Genomic DNA, 17,743 nt, shown 5'->3' with positions numbered 1-17,743 from the left:
CATTCACAGTAGGGAGTAGGAATTATTTGGCCGAATAAGTAAACTGTACTAATAGCACAAATCAAAAAACAAAGAATACTAATGAAATAAGTGGCCTGGTTGATTTCAATAAATAAAAAATAAATACTGTCAAGATAAACTGCACTGATTTACCTACACAGATGCTAGATTCTATAAGAATGGGGGCGCTTTGGACATGTACTCAAGCCTTCACAAAGGCTTATGTACCACTACAAACATTTGCGAGTCACCTACAGGTTTAGATGCCCGACTGAATGAGGCCTTCGCTTATACAAATTCCAATAATTAGTTAAACATTTTATGTATTATTCTACTAAGAAGACTGTTACGTTTAGTTTATTTGAATGTGGAAACATATAACTTGCCAGTATGCAGTCTCATTTAACACAATTAATGAACATAAAAGTGAAACCAAAATACGCACTGACCGGTGAACTATAGTTTGAACACCCCTGCTGTACATCTTACTGCATTCCTCCGCCGGCCAGCCACAGACATTTCATCGTTTCGCCAGAGTGCGACTTACACATGCAAAACAAACACACGAGCTCGCACAGCATAGCGCTCGCCGAAAGTATATAAGCAATATACGAGAAACCGTCTATCACTGGGACGGCAACGAGACAAACACACATTCGTGAGAGTCAATTGCGTTGTTGCCATATTCAGCCGCCGTCGTCGTCCAAGAGAGCGCGTTTCCTGTTGAGCCGGCAGATCGAGCTGAGCACCATTACAACCAAGATCGATTGCGTGTGAGTAGAAGCGTATGAAGAGCGAGGAAATCAGTTCGCTGTAGGCCTCGCAACGAAAGGTACGCTCGTGCGTCCCTGTATCGCCAGAAAGCGATTGTGCAATAAATTCAGCGGAGCAAATAACCAGAATTGCAGCTGCACAAAGTCACAATCGAGTCGTGTAAAAGTGCCGGGTGTCTCGGTAGACGGTACCGTGACAACGATCGTGCGGCCAAGCTAAGACGTCTGGTTGAGCAGGTGAGCTTCAAGCATAGTGTCCGCGACTAGGGACTAATTGTCGGCCATTTTGTTCCAGGGAACACTACGATTGGAGCGTGGCTTAAAGCGAACGGCAAAGAAGGACATAAATTGTTACGCAAAATAGTCTGAACGTTGGACACGGGGCCCACAGGTGAGCAAACACAACCGATTGACGTATTAGCCGTTCTAAGCACCCACCTTTCAAACTCAGGCCATTCAGCCCGTCGTCGGAGAAAGCACCCACACACGAGGCTTTGGCAATAGTCTCCATTTTAAAAGCCAGGAGACGGTTCAGCTAGGTCACCGATCGACACTGAGTGAGAACGACATTCGCGCCGGAAGGTCCCAAACAGGTGAGCGGTTCAATGAGGATTTTGACCATGTTCCACTACAATCGCGTCTATTCAAACACAGCACTCGTGGTGACGATTAGTGGTGTAGCCGGCACACGACGGCGAGACTCAAGGGCGCGTACGGAATCAAGAACGGTATACCCTACGGAACAAGCCAGTTGGAATTACTGCACCGTCAGCAAGGAAAAGGAGCCCCTCTCAAGGGTAAGCCAGTCGTGATTAGGACGGCGAATAGCCAACTAATGCACAACCGCCTGCAGGGCTTTATTTGCAGATTTCGGATTCGTGCTTCGAGTCGGAGGCAAGGCCTAGGTACGGCCAACGTCGAAGCGACGGCGACCGGACGCACATCTGGTTCCACACCGGAACCGTGCAGCTATCAGCGAGTGAACATTAGGCGAGTGGCTCAAATCGACAGCAGCATAACGGGTTTGGCTGGCTGCGTGAGCTCACGGCTTCTCGTCGTCTGCTTGGACGTGAACGCATCGGTGGCTGAGAAGAGAACATGCAGCCCATTCATGCGACATTGGACCGGCGACAATCGTGAGTCTGTGCGAATAGATTAAGCTAAAATCGAAGAGAGTAGGAGATGTAGGGATGCAGAGTAGGAAACGATGGAAGGGTTTCCCAATATAATGTGTTAAACTATGAGATTTGTGTTTTTATTTGGTTGGTGCCCTTAGCCCTCAGTGTTCGTGAGTGATTCACCTAGGTAGCTTCTTCGCCTTGCTCTACCATAACGGGAAACTCATAACAAGACTAAATGTACTAGATAAAGCTTTATTCAAACTAACAAACTAATCAACCAAAATATTGACTGGTATCCAGCGGTTGATAAACGGAATGCTGTATCCATAAGGTGACAGCCCCTACAGCGCGATGTAGGCAAAGCGAACCTGACTGAAGTCTTCCAAATACCACGAAACATGGAGAAAAGAGAAAAAGAAAACTTTATTTTTGGCAACCGATCCGGCAACGAAATGAGGTCTATGATTGGAAACTCGGTACCTGGAAAGGACCCTAAATGAACTTGGACGAGTGAGCCTTCTGGCTCGTGAACTGCAGAAAGTTTGAGTGAACGTGGCCGCTATTCAAGAAGTCCGAATCCCACGACCAACTTCTTCTTTTATTGCTCTACATTCTTGGAACTTGGCCAGCTTTTTCAACTTAGTATTCTATTAGCATTTCCGTAGTTATTAATTGAAAGCCCGCCATTGCATGAGTGTATCTTGTGTGGCAAGGATACACTATGCCCAGGGAGTCGAGAATGTTTCCAACCCGAAAACACCCTGGACCGGACCGAGAATCGAACTCGCCTTCTCCGGATTGCAATCCTACGCCTTTGCTCGCAAGGCTAACTTGAGACCCACGACCAACACTGCATTCAAATAAAATATCTATTACAGCAGCAGCGAAAAAGCAGCATACGAAGCAAGTAATGCGGTGGAAACTCATTAGTGAAAATGTTATCGGAGACGCCAACGCTCAGGTCGGTAGAGAGGACTTTTTCCGTCCCATAATCGGTAGGGAGAGCCTTCACTCCGCTACCAATGGCAACGACTTACGGCTAGTAAGTATCGCTGCTGCCAGAGGGATGGCCATCAGTAGCAGCTACTTTGCACGAAAGAACATCCGAAAGCACACCTGGAGACACCCAAATGGCGAAACTTGCAACCAGATAGACCATGTTCTTGTGGATGGGCGCCATTTCTCGGATGTTATCGATGTGCGAACATTCAGAGGTCCGAACATTGACTCTGATTACCTCGTTGTCAGCATAATTCGATAACGGATGTCAACACTATCGAATGAAAGATCACTGCGAACGATGCGTTACAATATCCATCTCTATTAAATACCGCCAGAAGCTCGACGAACGAATAACTAACGTAAGCAACAAAATCAACGATCTATGGTAGTTGATCCATAGAGCGGTGAGCACAACAGCATGAGAAGTGATAGACACTGCACAGAGGTAAACCAGGACGGGTGGGTTCGATTTGGAGTTTCAGAGATTGACAGACCAGAACAACATTACCAGGAGCCGGATGTTGGTATCGGGTACCCGATTAAATGGAGATCGGAACAAGGAAGAAAGAGCAGCTGAAAAACGAACCCACCCTAGTAAGAAAAAAAAAACAGTATGAAGAACAAGTGATTAGTGAGGCGCAAGAATGAATGGAGCAGAACGATATGTGAAGGTTTTATTAGACTGTCAATGGCGTGCAAAGAAAGACAGCGCGCAATGACCAAGAAGGAAATTTGCTGACAGATAATACCGAAGTGACTGCCAGGTGGAAGCAATACTTCGAGACGTTGTTAAACGGTGGAACTCTGGAAGCACAATTTGGACCGATTTAGTTGCTGCAACTCAAATGTTACCGAATTCAGTTGTACACAAGTAACACGAACCACTATATCACATGTGTGCTGCTTGGGAAATGACGGTGTATCGGTGAACAGAATAAACATTAGCGAAGATGGACATTAGGGTGGCTCTAGTTAGTATGGGGAAAACTTTTTTCAATTTTTCTGATGGGCCGCGCTCTTATTCGGTTCTATTTGATGCCTTGATGCTCTGGACAAAATTTCAGCCAAATCAGTCAAGGTTTGGGCGGTGCTAGACTTCGTTGGAAGTTTATATGCAAAAATGTATGCAGAAACATCCAAAAACATTGATTTGCAGTTGGACGGCACAACTTACGATGAAGAGTTATGATACTCATTCAGATGTTAACAAATTTAATACAGAATATTATGCAGAGCACCGCGAGAAGATAAGAGTTTGCTCGGCTAAGTTATTAGCAGCAAAAGAGAATAAAAAAAAGTCTCTCACCTATCATGTTTAATATACGATATGTAGCATACCATGAGAGACTTTTTTCGCAAGCTGTCATGATAATGAACTGATTCGGGAGGCTATACCCCATGATAAATTTCTTATAGAAATCTTAGAAAGGTCCTTTTTACAAAATGAGCGAGAACAAATCGAAAATCCAATACTGTTTTTTCGCCCTTGTTTACAAGTTTGATAAATTTGTTATTATGACTTGTTATGATTTGGAATAGTTTTTGCCTTTATTTTATAGTTGTTCGTTACCTATTGAGAGTGATTTCTGATTTCTGCAAACCTTGGAAAAGACAAAGAGCTGAAAAACAATAAGACTGCGGGGAAGAACCAGCTTTCGGATGGACTGGAATATCCCTCCTTACATCGACGCACAAAATTATGTCCCGCATTTTGTTCAACAGTTTGAGACCGCTTGAAGAGACCTTCATCGGCCTATGCCGGAAAACGTTGCCAAGCAGGATGACGACAACCTGGATCGCAGGTTAACGAGACACCAGCCAATTGGTAACATCGTAAAGTACGCGCACGAATCTAGTGATTCCTCCAGCAAATGAAGTTCGAAAATCTGCCTCTCTGGATCTAAATCCCGTCAACAGTGCGCCAACACCCACGACCGATCAAACAAAGACCGATCAGCAGAAGCAGCAGTCGGAGTGTCCTGGTGGAAGCAGTCGGAGTGTGGTTGACGCAGCCAAAGCACTGTCAGAGTGCTCCATTTCGTCTTCGGAGAGGTTAGTGGTGAAACGTGCAAAGCTAGGGGTTATGCGACTACAGGAAGAAAGAGAATTTCAGAAGCAGCAGGAAGAGCAGCGTAAAATCGCTGAAGCAAAAGCAGTGGATGAGCATCGCAAATACCTGGAGGAGAAGTATCGATTGTTTGAAGAAGCGTTGAGTGAGAAAGTATCAAGAAGAAGTGAAAAAGGATCGAAAAGTCACAGTGCAGCCTCAGGTCGAGTGAATGAATGGGTGGAAAGAGCTTGTCAAGTACAACAGGACTAATCAGACGCAGATGGTTGTCTCAGGGGTAATGCAGAACTTCCTATAAGCAACATGAAGCCAACTCACACTAAAGGGAGGTTCGGACAGCAACGCATTCGCTTCGAACCAGATGCCCAAACCAGACATGCTAGAAATGCAGAAATCGGTGTGCAATTCAATCCTCGTGCATTCAGCGGCCGCAGCTGCAGCGCAGTCATCGCATCTTCGATTCTCCAATCATTCCGTCAAGGACGGCCTTCGTATCCAAATGGCAACCTATATCCTTCAGCAATTAGGCCGCCATTCAATTCCACTACCTTCGATGGACAGGTCCTAGCGCCACCGGCTTGTGGACTCTACTGGTGTTCACCAGCCGAACCTTCAAAGCGGCATCCACGCCTTCCCAGATCGTCCCAAGTGGCGACCAAACAAGTCGTTCCCAGGGATTTACCAACGTTTTCCGGAAATCCTGAAGAATGGTCGATATTCCTGTCGATGCTCAATCGTACGACCACGATGTGCGGGTTTACCGAGGAGGAGAACTTAGTTCGGCTACAGAAGAGTCTGAAAGGCAAAGCTTACGAAGCTGTAAAAAGTCGTCTAATGTTCCTCGGGAACGTAACAGGCATTCTGTCCACCCTGAGGATGCTGTTTGGGCAGCCTGAAGTCATAATACAGTCACTGATCGGGAAAGTGAGCGCTCTACCGGCTATCAGGGAAGAAAAGTTGGATTCACTAGTCGATTTCGCCGTACACGTACAAAACTTCTGTGCCACCATAGATGCGTGTGGATTACAGGAGTATATTTACAACGTCACGTTGCTTCATCAGTTAGTTAACAAGCTGTCACCATCGCTCAAACTCAATTGGGCGCAGCATCGTTTAACGGTGCCTGCCGCCAACCTGGCGATTTTCAGTAGCTGGATCTACGCCCTAGCAGAAGCCGCAAGTATCGTCACCATCCCGTCGTCGGTGCAGCCCGAAAAGCTTTCCCGTAGCGAAGCTCATGGCTCCAAAAAAGGCAATGCGTACCTCAACGCTCATTCCGAGACACCGTCTACCGAGGAGAGTCAGAAAACTTCGATGAAGGAGAGTCTACTCAAAACCAGCTCCGGCGAAGCAGGGTTGCCCAAAGCGTGAGTGCTTTTCGGAACTCTCCCGAGAATCACTTTGGGCTGTTATTAGGGAGTTTGGGTTCTGCCGTACCTGTCTTCGTATGCACAAAGGGAATTGCAACGCCAAGCCATGCTGCACAATGATTCAAAGGAGAAGCCTCAGAACGCCGCAGTTGAGGTCAGAAATGAGAGTAGGCCATCTGCTTCACCCTGCTCGAATCCATCCGGATGCAACACTCATCAGTCGGCTACCAGCTCAGTACTGTTTCGTTATCTTCCTGTCGTACTGTACGGCAAAACTAATGTAGTTCGCATGTACGCCTTCTTGGACGAGGGTTCCGCGCTTACTCTGCTCGATCAAGACCCTGCTGATGTGCTACAGCTAGATGGTGCTGAACGACCGCTATGTTTGAGATAGACCGGAGGAACTGAACGATGTGAACCTACCATCTTCAAATTACCGGATCCAAGAAGGGAAGCGGGTCCCTCCTTAGCCGTGCGGTAAGACGCGCGGCTACAAAGCAAGACCATGCTGAGGGTGGCTGGGTTCGATTCCCGGTGCCGGTCTAGGCAATTTTCGGATTGGAAATTGTCTCGACTTCCCTGGGCATAACCCAAGCAGCACGCGCAACATCTTTCAAATAGGTGTTTGTTCCTAATAAATTGCATTGAAGACACTGGCAATACATCGAGTCACATTAAAGCCACTTCTCAGTTTCAGAAAATCACAATGTTTCATTTTCGTTTAAGTGGCGTCGCAATATTCTACCCATCTGACTTCTTGGGTGGTTTAAAATTCGATGTGTTTCATATCAGAAACAAAACAGATAAGTTGCAGAATTAATAACACTTCGGTTCATTGCTGTTACGACAATGTTTCTGATATGTTGCAAAACACTTTGAGCTCAGCTGAGCAGTATTTTATTTTTGACAGTCCCCTGCATGTTCCGTATAAGGTACAATGAAGTTACAAATGACTTTGTTGTTTATGTAGTGCACTTGTAGCAGAATCTCCAAATAGAATTGTTGGTGTGATGGTTATAGTAGAAGGTTGCAAATATCAAGGTCCACGGTTCGATTCCCGGTTGGTTTTTGTGTTTTTATTTTCATTGTAACCGCAAGATGTTGCAAATAGGCTCCACCTCTTGCGCTTTTTGTGTCACAAAGGAGTTCCAAATACGACGCGTTGTGCATAAGTCAGACCTTTAGAAAGTCACACCACAGTTGTTGTTACTCACTGAGAAACAAGAGGTGTTGCTTGGGAAAAGTATCATCGTGTTAGCCTCATGATATACGAATGCAAAAATGGTAATCTGGCTTAGAAACCTCGCAGTTAATAACTGTGGAAGTGCTTAATGAACACTAAGCTGTGAGGCGGCTCTGTCCCAGTGTGGGGATGTAATGCCAATAAGAAGAAGAAGAAGAAGAATGGAAGCAAACGTTTCGATCTCAACGATGTGCGAACGGCGAAGGAGCTGAAGTTACCGCATCAAACGTTGGACATGACCAAATTCTGCGAGAAGTATCCACACCTTCGAGATTTGCCGATTGATTGCTATCGAGATGTGTAGCCACGCATTCTGATGGGGACAAAGCATTCTCATCTGGGCCTCGTCTTGAAAAGCAGAGAAGGAGAGTTTGGACAGCCTATCGCAGTGAAGTCACGGTTGGGCTGGACCTTCTGTGGAGGACAGGGCAATGGACGCGGAGCAAATCTACACCACTACAGCTTTCACATTTGCCCATGTAACACAGACGCAGGCGAGAATTTCCACCAAGCGATGAAGAGTTACCAAACCGAACAAGCTGCTGCTATCCGTCGAAGATCAACGTGCCCTCACGCTGCTCAATTCGCACACTCACCGCCGGAATGATCGGCCTGAGTTCGGGCTATTGTGACGATATGATGACACTAGCCTTCCGCATAGTCAATCCATGGCGCTGCGGCGACTCCAATGCTTGAACAAATGGATGGAGAAGGAACCGGATCTGCAGACGACTCTGCAATCAAAAATCGGGGAGTATCTAGCAAAAGGCAACATCAGTAGGCTCAGCGAGGAGGAAATTTGCTGGAAAGTGCCTCGCCGATGGTATCTACCAATTTTCCCCGTAACCAATCCAAACAAACCACGATACTTCACTTAATTCAGCCCTCCTCAAATGACCCGATCTACTGTGCAAGCTTCTCATGATCCCTTTTCAGTTCCGGGAACGTCGCATCGGACTCACCGCTGAAATTAGTGAAATGTTTCACCAAGTGTATATCCGCGCAGAAGACCAATTCTCTCAGTGTTTTTACTGGAAGAACGAACGTGGTGAAACGGAAGTGTGCGCTTTCGGGGCATGCTGCTCTCTAACTACTGCGCAGTCTGTGAAGAACACCAATGCCGACCGCCGAATTCGTGAATGAGTATCCAGAGGCGCATCAAGCCAGCATAAAGTCCCACTACGTTGGCGATATGCTGGTCAGCGTAGACTCCGAAGAGCAAGCCATTCAGTTGGCCAAGGACGTAGGATATGTCCATCAGCAAGGCGGATTCGTGATTCGAAACAAGATCAGTAACTCGAGAAAGGTTTTGGCAGCACTACACAAGGTAGGCATCGGCGAGAAATGTCTTGATCTGTCCTCCGAACTAGCCACGGAGAAGGTTTAGGCATGTTGTGGAAAACGACCGATGATGGTTTCACTTACAAAGTGGGATGGAATCGCTACGATCCGGATCTGTTAGTAGGTGAACGAAGGGCAGAAAGTTCTACGTGTTATCGACCCGCTAGGGTTTTTTTTCTTCATTTTCTGTCATATCTAAAAAAAACCTACTGCAACAAATATGGCGATCCGGTGTACAGTGGGATGAACATATCGACAACGACTCCTTCGAAAAATGGCTTACCAGGTGCTCCCAAGAGTTCAACGAGTGAAGATTCCCCGGTGCTACTGTTCCGTACTAGGGAAGCCGACAAAGTGCAGCTACACACAATGGTGGATGCCAGCGAGAACGGCACGGCCGCCATCTACTATCTTCGCTTCGTACGCGACGGATACTTCGCCTGCTTCATTGTCGCAGCCAAATGCTGAGTTGCCCCGCTGAAATTTACTTCGATACCACTAATGGAACTCGAAGCTGCAGTGTTTGATGCACGGCACCGTCCAAGTGGCGCTAACTTTCAGGATCCTTCGTAAGCTGTACTGGTGTGATTACAGAAACGTTCTTTGCTGGATCAACTCGTACCATATCGATATAGCCAATACGTCGACCACAGGATCAACAAAATCCTCGAAATATCAGAAGCACACGAATGGAGATGGATCCCTGTCATGCAAAATCCTGCAGATTACGCCACCAAGAGGAGTAGTCTTCCAGAATTGTCATCTGAAGACAGGTGGTTCGATGGTCCCGACTTTCTTCGGTGCCCTGAAGATGACTGGCCGGAACCGTACAACCACAAAGATTCGACCGTCAATGAACTGCGTACATTACTTCTGGTATACTACACTCTTCCGGAGTCAGTGCTCTGTGTGAACAACTTCTCTACTTGGCAGAGACAACGCAAGGTTGTCCCATACGACCACCGATTCGCCGATAATTGCCTCAACAAAAGCTGAGAATCACTTACAGCAGCGGTTCTCAACCTGGGGTACATGTACCCCTGGGGGTACCTCGAACAAAAAAGCGAAATGGCGGGTCCGCTACCCACATTTTTGATAATCGAATTCTTCTGTACTGTTGGCTATGCAGAGCAAGACTCAAGCCAGGATGGTGGATAACTACATACATACATATATACATACATACATACAGACAAACATACATGCTTCTGAACTACCCGAGTAACAGACTTGTCATATATAGGTTTCTGTGCTCCATATCAGACTTAGTCATATTTTCTCAAGAGGCCCAGAAGCCTCCTTTCAAGAGGCCAGGAAGCATCCTTTCAAGAGGCCAGGAAGCCTCCTTTCAAGAGGCCAGGAAGCCTTCTTTCAAGAGACCAGGAAGCCTCCTTTCAAGAGGCCCGGAAGCATCCTTTCAAGAGGCCCGGAAGCATCCTTTCAAGAGGCCCGGAAGTCTCCTTTCAATAGATCTGGAAGCCTCCTTTCAAGAGGCCGGAAGCCTCCTTTCAAGAGGCCGGAAGCCTCCTTTCAAGAGGCCCGAAGCCTCCTTTCAAGAGGCCCAAGCCTCCTTTCAAGAGGCCCGGAAGCCTCCTTTCAAGAGGCCCAGAAGTCTCCTTTCAAGAGATCTGGAAGCCTCCTTTAAAAGGCCCGGAAGTCTCCTTTCAAGAGGCCCGGAAGTCTCCTTTCAAGAGGCCCGGAAGCCTCCTTTCAAGAGGCCCGCCTGGAAGCCTCCTTTCAAGAGGCCCACCCGGAAGCCTCCTTTCAAAAGGCCCGAAGCCTCCTTTCAAGAGACCGGAAGCCTCCTTTCAAGAGGCCCGGAAGCCCCCTTTCAAGAGACCCGGAAGCCTCCTTTCAAAAGGCCCGGAAGCCTCCTTTGGAGAGACCCGGAAGCCTCTTTTCAAGAGGCGCGGAGCCTCCTTTCAAGAGGCGCGGAAGCCTCCTTTCAAGAGGCCCGGAAGCCTCCTTTCAAGAGGCCCGGAAGCCTCCTTTCAAGAGGCCCGGAAGCCTCCTTTCAAGAGGCCCGGAAACCTCCTTTCAAGAGGCCCGGAAGCCTCCTTTCAAGAGGCCCGGAAGCCTCCTTTCAAGAGGCCCGGAAGCCTCCTTTCAAGAGGCCGGAAGCCTCCTTTCAAGAGGCCCGGAAGCCTCCTTTCAAGAGGCCCGGAAGCCTCCTTTCAAGAGGCCTGGAAGCCTCCTTTCAAGAGGCCCGGAAGCCTCCTTTCAAGAGGCCCGGAAGCCTCCTTTCAAGAGGCCTGGAAGCCTCCTTTCAAGAGGCCCGGAAGCCTCCTTTCAAGAGGCCCGGAAGCCTCCTTTCAAGAGGCCCGGAAGCCTCCTTTCAAGAGGCCCGGAAGCCTCCTTTCAAGAGGCCCGGAAGCCTCCTTTCAAGAGGCCCGGAAGCCTCCTTTCAAGAGGCCCGGAAGCCTCCTTCCAAGAGGCCCGGAAGCCTCCTTCCAAGAGGCCCGGAAGCCTCCTTTCAAGAGGCCTGGAAGCCTCCTTCCAAGAGGCCCGGAAGCCTCCTTCCAAGAGGCCCGGAAGTCTCCTTTCAAGAGATCTGGAAGTCTCCTTTCAAGAGGCTCAGAAACCTCGTTTTAAGATTCTAAGAAACCTAATCCTAAATGTTGAATTATGCGTTAATTACTTATCATATGAATTTTCTTTGATTTATTCAGAGTTTTTTGAAACATGTTGCAGAGATTTTTGAGGTAAATACGATCGAAAAAAAATCGTATAGAAACAGAATCCTGTGTACAGCAAAGAAAAGGGGGTTCCTCAATCAATGCAAAAGTTTGAAGGGGTACCTCTCAAGAAACAGGTTGAGAATCACTGACTTACAGTAACGGTCCATTTGAGGCGAAGCAATTGCTCAAAAATCGAACGTACCATTATTCGACTCTGCCAACAAGAATCCTACTCCGATGAGATGACGACGTTGCAAAATCCAACCAAAACGACCCTAATCCACGATGACCGACCGAATTCATGCGCACGCGAACCCGTATTGCTGCATGTCACTATGCCACTGATGATGCCAAGAACCCAGTAATTCTTCCGCAAAACACCACATCACCCGCATGATCGTGTCCCACTACCACCAGCAAATACCACCACCACAACCACGAAACGGTAATAAATGAAACCGGCAGAAGTATCCCATCCCTCGCTTGCGTGTTTGTCAAGTATGTGTGTCGAAGTCACAGTCGGCAGAAGAGTGGAAAAGTGGTGGGTAATGATTGCAACGTGCCTGACTGTCCGAGCGATTCATCTGGAAGTTGCTCACTCCTTTAGCACAAACTCCTGCATTATGGCCTTTCGAAACCTCATTGCCAGCCGCGGCACAGCACAGAAGGTCTACAGCGACCGCGGCTGGAACTTTGTTGGTGAAAATATAAAATTGATGCAGCTCAACGAAAAGGAAGTCATGAACGAGCGTGAATTCACGAAGGAATTTGGGAGTTTCGAAATCGAGCGGGTTCTCTCACACCACACATACGTGGTAGCTGGGAGCGGCTGATCCGCACTGTTAAAAACAACCTAGCTGTAGTGCGTTCGTCAGTAAGGCCTTCTGGCGAAGTACTTCGGAATTTGCTGACCGAAGCCCTACCTCGTGTGCCGCTAGACGACGACTCGGCACCAACACTGACACCAAACTGTTGGCCAAAGGGGAAAGTCATCGCCACCAAAGTAAGTAGAGCTGGACAAGTTCGGTTCGCAACGATGAGAACATCGAATGGGGTATATGATCGTAAAGGTAAAAAGGTAAGGTAAAAAAGGTATATGATCGCCCTGTGACAAAATGAGCGATTCTAGTAATAAAAAATCTATCTTTCTTCGATCGAAGTTTTTTTTTCGTTGATTACCGGTTTGGAAGTTTATGAAGACAAAAAAAATTTCTATAATGGTTTGAAACCCCTCCCTGCTTTAGATAGGAGGGGGGGGCTCCCATACGAATGAAGCACAAATTTCTGCATATCTCGAGAACTAATCAGGCAAATGGAACCAAATTTGGCATGTGGAGATTAATGAAAACAAAAAAATAATTCTATATGGTTTGAAACCCCTTCCCTCTAGAAGGGCGGCTCCCATATAAATGAAACTCAAATTTATGCCCAACTCGAGTAATAATCAAGCAAATCAAGGGGACTCTTATATTTTTAGCCCAAGTCCTGGTGTTAGGTGGGACGCTAAACAGCCCTGACACGACGGCCCTCCGACGAGACAGGAGGTTTGCGCAGGCCCAATAAGCCGCCTTTAAAAACAACTATTACGAACGACATAGAAGATAATACGACTCGATACAATCGGCAACGACCTAGGCGACGAATAAAGGATCACGATTGGAAGCTTGGAACATGGAACTGCAAGTCGCTAGGCTTCGCAGGTTGCGGCAGGATGATCTACGATGAATTACATCCCCGCAACTTCGATGTCGTAGCGCTGCAGGAAATCTGCTGGACAGGACAGAAAGTGTGGAAAAGCGGGCATCGAGCGGCTACCTTCTACCAAAGCTGTGGCACCACCAACGAGCTGGGAACCGGCTTCATAGTGCTGGGAAAGATGCGCCAACGCGTGATTGGGTGACAGCCAATCAACGCAAGGATGTGCAAGCTGAGGATAAAAGGCCGTTTCTTCAACTATAGCATCATCAACGTGCACTGCCCACACGAAGGGAGATCCGACGACGAAAAAGAAGCGTTCTATGCGCAGCTGGAGCAGACATACGATGGATGCCCACTGCGGGACGTCAAAATCGTCATCGGTGACATGAACGCTCAGGTAGGAAGGGAGGAAATGTATAGACCGGTCATCGGACCGGGTAGTCTGCATACCGTATCGAACGACAACGGCCAGCGATGCATAAACTTTGCAGCCTCCCGCGGAATGGTAGTCCGAAGCACTTTCTTCCCCCGTAAGAATATCCACAAGGCCACATGGAAATCACCTAATCAAATAACGGAAAACCAAATTGACCACGTTATAATCGACGGTAAATTCTTCTCCGACATCACGAACGTACGCACTTATCGCAGTATGTCTGCGCTCAAAACTCTCGACGGTGATCAACACGCGTCGGAGTCGTCCGCCGCGCCTTAACATTGGGCGGCTACAAGACGGTAGACTAGCCCAAGACTACGCGCAGCAGCTGGAAGTGGCACTCCCAACGGAAGAGCAGCTAGGCGCAGCATCTCTTGAAGATGGCTGGAGAGATATTCGATCCGCCATTGGAAGCACCGCAACCGCTGCACTAGGCACGGTGGCTCCGGATCAGAGAAACGACTGGTATGACGGCGAATGTGAGCAGTTAGTTGAGGAGAAGAATGCAGCATGGGCGAGATTGCTGCAACACCGCACGAGGGCGAACGAGGCACGATACAAACGGGCGCGGAACAGACAAAACTCGATTGTCCGGAGGAAAAGCGCCAGCAGGAAGATCGAGACCGTGAAGAGACGGAGGAACTGTACCGCGCTAATAACGCACGAAAGTTCTATGAGAAGTTGAACCGTTCACGTAAGGGCCACGTGCCACAGCCCGATATGTGTAAGGACATAAACGGGAACCTTCTTACGAACGAGCGTGAGGTGATCCAAAGGTGGCGGCAGCACTACGAAGAGCACCTGAATGGCGATATGGCAGACAACGGTGGCGGTATGGTAATGAACCTAGGAGCACGCGCGCAGGACATGCGACTTCCGGCTCCGAATCTCCAGGAAATCCAGGAGGAGATCGGCCGGCTGAAAAACAACAAAGCCCCTGGAGTTGACCAACTACCAGGAGAGCTGTTTAAACACGGTGGTGAAGCACTGGCTAGAGCGCTACATTGGGTGATTACCAAGGTTTGGGAGGATGAGGTTCTGCCGCAGGAGTGGATGGAAGGTGTCGTGTCCCATCTACAAAAGGGCGATAAGCTGGATTGTAGCAACTACCGCGCAATCACATTGCTGAACGCCGCCTACAAGGTACTCTCCCAAATTTTATGCCGTCAACTAACACCAATTGCAAGAGAGTTCGTGGGGCAGTACCAGTACGATGGATCGGGTGATGTGCGTAGTTCGAGTTTCAGGGGCATTCTCGAGTCCCTTCGAAACCCGTAGAGGGTTACGGCAAGGTGATGGTCTTTCGTGTCTGCTATTCAACATCGCTTTGGAGGGAGTAATACGAAGGGCAGGGATTGACACAAGTGGTACGATTTTCACGAAGTCCGTCCAGTTATTTGGTTTCGCCGACGACATTGATATCATGGCACGTAACTTTGAGAGGATGGAGGAAGCCTACATCAGACTGAAAAGCGAAGCTAAACGGATTGGACTAGTCATCAACACGTCGAAGACGAAGAACATGATAGGAAGAGGCTCAAGAGAGGTCAATGTGAGCCACCCACCACGGGTTTCTATCGGTGGTGACGAAATCGAGGTGGTTGAAGAATTCGTGTACTTGGGCTCACTGGTGACCGCCGATAACGATACCAGCAGAGAAATTCGGAGACGCATAGTGGCTGGAAATCGTACGTACTTTGGACTCCGCAAGACACTTCGATCGAATAGAGTTCGCCGCCGTACCAAACTAACTATCTACAAAACGCTTATAAGACCGGTAGTTCTCTACGGACACGAGACCTGGACGATGCTCGTGGAGGACCAACGCGCACTGGGAGTTTTCGAAAGGAAAGTGTTGCGTACCATCTATGGTGGGTTGCAGATGGCGGACGGTACGTGGAGGAGGCGAATGAACCACGAGTTGCATCAGCTGTTGGGAGAACCATCCATCGTTCACACCGCGAAAATCGGAAGACTGCGGTGGGCCGGGCACGTAGCCAGAATGTCGGACAGTAACCCGGTGAAAATGGTTCTCGACAACGATCCGACGGGAACAAGAAGGCGAGGTGCACAGCGGGCAAGGTGGATCGATCAGGTGGAGGACGACTTGCGGACCCTCCGCAGACTGCGTGGTTGGCGAAGTGCAGCCATGAACCGAGCTGAATGGAGAAGTCTTTTATGTGCAGCACAGGCCACTCCGGCCTTAGTCTGATGATAAATAAACTTATATTTGTATTCATCAAGCAAATGGAACAAAATTTGACATGTGGAGGTTTTTGAAGACATTTTTTTTAATTATGGTTCGAGACCCCTCCCTGCTCTAGAAGGAAGGCTCCTATACAAATTAAATACTAATCTCCACATAACTCAAGAAATAATTAAGCAAATGAAACCCAATTTGGCAAGTTAAAAAAAGAAGTTATGACGTTTGCTCTTCCAAACGAAATTGAATCGCAGAGTAAACGTTAAAACTCGCAGAGTAAACGTTAAAAATCAAAAAATTGTTTCATCCAATCATTAAATCTCGGATCAACTCAAGCTCATCCAAACAACCGTGATATGAATGGTAACTGTATTGCAGCGTTGCTTGGGACGTTCACATCCAGGAAATTTAGTCAACCAGTGTCCTTTCGCTTTTTTTTCGTCCTTCTACCACGTCTATCCCGAGCCAATTATTTGGTCGGTTTTGGTGACAAGGTTACCCAGCCTTCTCTCTCAGGCAAGTATGAATGCAATACAGAACCTTGGTCGCTTCATACTGCGTCAAAATTCAGTATCCCAGCTCATCTTAAGTATTAGCTCCCCTGGGACGCAACTCACAAAGCCTTAGGCAGACCTCCTGTTACCCCAACCCAGTCACGCGGTCAGGTTCTATTGGTTAACAAAGTCGTTCCGGTCCTGTGGTTGGAGTCAAAGAGGAGATCTTCAAAAGTGCCCACTCCAATCAATTTCCAGCGTCATACCCTATCTCATTTGGACTCTTTACAAATTCGATTGCGTTTCAATCAAGCTGTTTTTATAGTGAAGTGGCTGAAAGCTGAAATAAATTCTCGTAGACTTTTTCTCTTCCCTCACCCACTACGCCCTTTTCATAAAAGTACGAGTCCTTGAGTAGTTACGTCAAAGCCATGTTGATCTGCCTAGAATTCAGCGTCTGTTTATTTTTTTACAGAATATATCTTCCTCTATTTAAATAAAAATGAGTTGAGATTTCCTTCCTGACGATTTAACTCAAGAACGGGTTGACCGATTTGCAATTTTTTTCCCTAATCGATTCGTTCTGGGGTCCGCAATGTTTGTATATACAAATGGTGGCTGAATTCAACGGGGAAAGGTGAAAAAATCATTAAAATACAATTATGGGTCAATTGCTAAGGAAAGCAAAACAAGCACATGGAAATTGATCGTGCAACGCAAATAGTTCATTGGGACATTTGCAACACCCGGGTAAAGCTGGGTTTCTTTTGCTAGTAATAAATAAAAAAAGCAGAAACAATTCAAGCTTTTATCTTAGAAAATGCGGTCGATCGAATAATTTAACAGGCACATTTTGAGCCGATTTCCCCTATCAGGAGATTCTTTTCAACCATTATTTGTTCAAAACATCACACTGAACTGATCTGCACTGAATTCACTAACAGCACGAACAGCGAACCATTCATCGGTGACAGAGGTTCTGTTCGCCATCCATTTCCAGAACATGGCGTTGGCCGGCCGGCTGCGTCAGCTGTGACACTTGGCAAGATGTGCAAAATTGTGATTCCGCTCCGCGATACGCGCCAGACATTTGTCACACCCCGTTCGCTAGGAGAAGCAATTTCGCCACGATGACGCGGCCGTTCCATGCCAAACATCACCCCCAAACAAAGATTTATAACCCTTTGAAGATCGAAATCTGAGCCTTACTGCGCACTGGGCCGCTACAACGCTGCATCGATATAATTTGTCAGCGGACAATTTCGAAGCTCATTTGTCAACTTGTCCAAGTCCAAGCTGGTGCTGCTCAGGTTCCG

At 47.6% G+C, this 17,743-nt stretch overlaps 1 long non-coding RNA gene across 1 annotated transcript; it reads left to right on the top strand.

Moving 5' to 3' along the window:
* Positions 1–806: 806 nt before the first annotated feature.
* Positions 807–2,017, top strand: LOC134213824 (uncharacterized). The gene is made up of 5 exons (XR_009979542.1): positions 807–1,010; positions 1,069–1,164; positions 1,225–1,366; positions 1,428–1,570; positions 1,627–2,017. It is a non-coding gene; the product is annotated as an uncharacterized LOC134213824 (long non-coding RNA).
* The last annotated feature ends 15,726 nt before the right edge of the window (positions 2,018–17,743 follow it).

This window comes from Armigeres subalbatus, chromosome 1 (genome assembly GCF_024139115.2).
Source record: "Armigeres subalbatus isolate Guangzhou_Male chromosome 1, GZ_Asu_2, whole genome shotgun sequence".
Taxonomy (NCBI): Eukaryota; Metazoa; Arthropoda; class Insecta; order Diptera; family Culicidae; genus Armigeres; species Armigeres subalbatus.
This window is presented reverse-complemented; position numbering and strand designations above follow the sequence as displayed.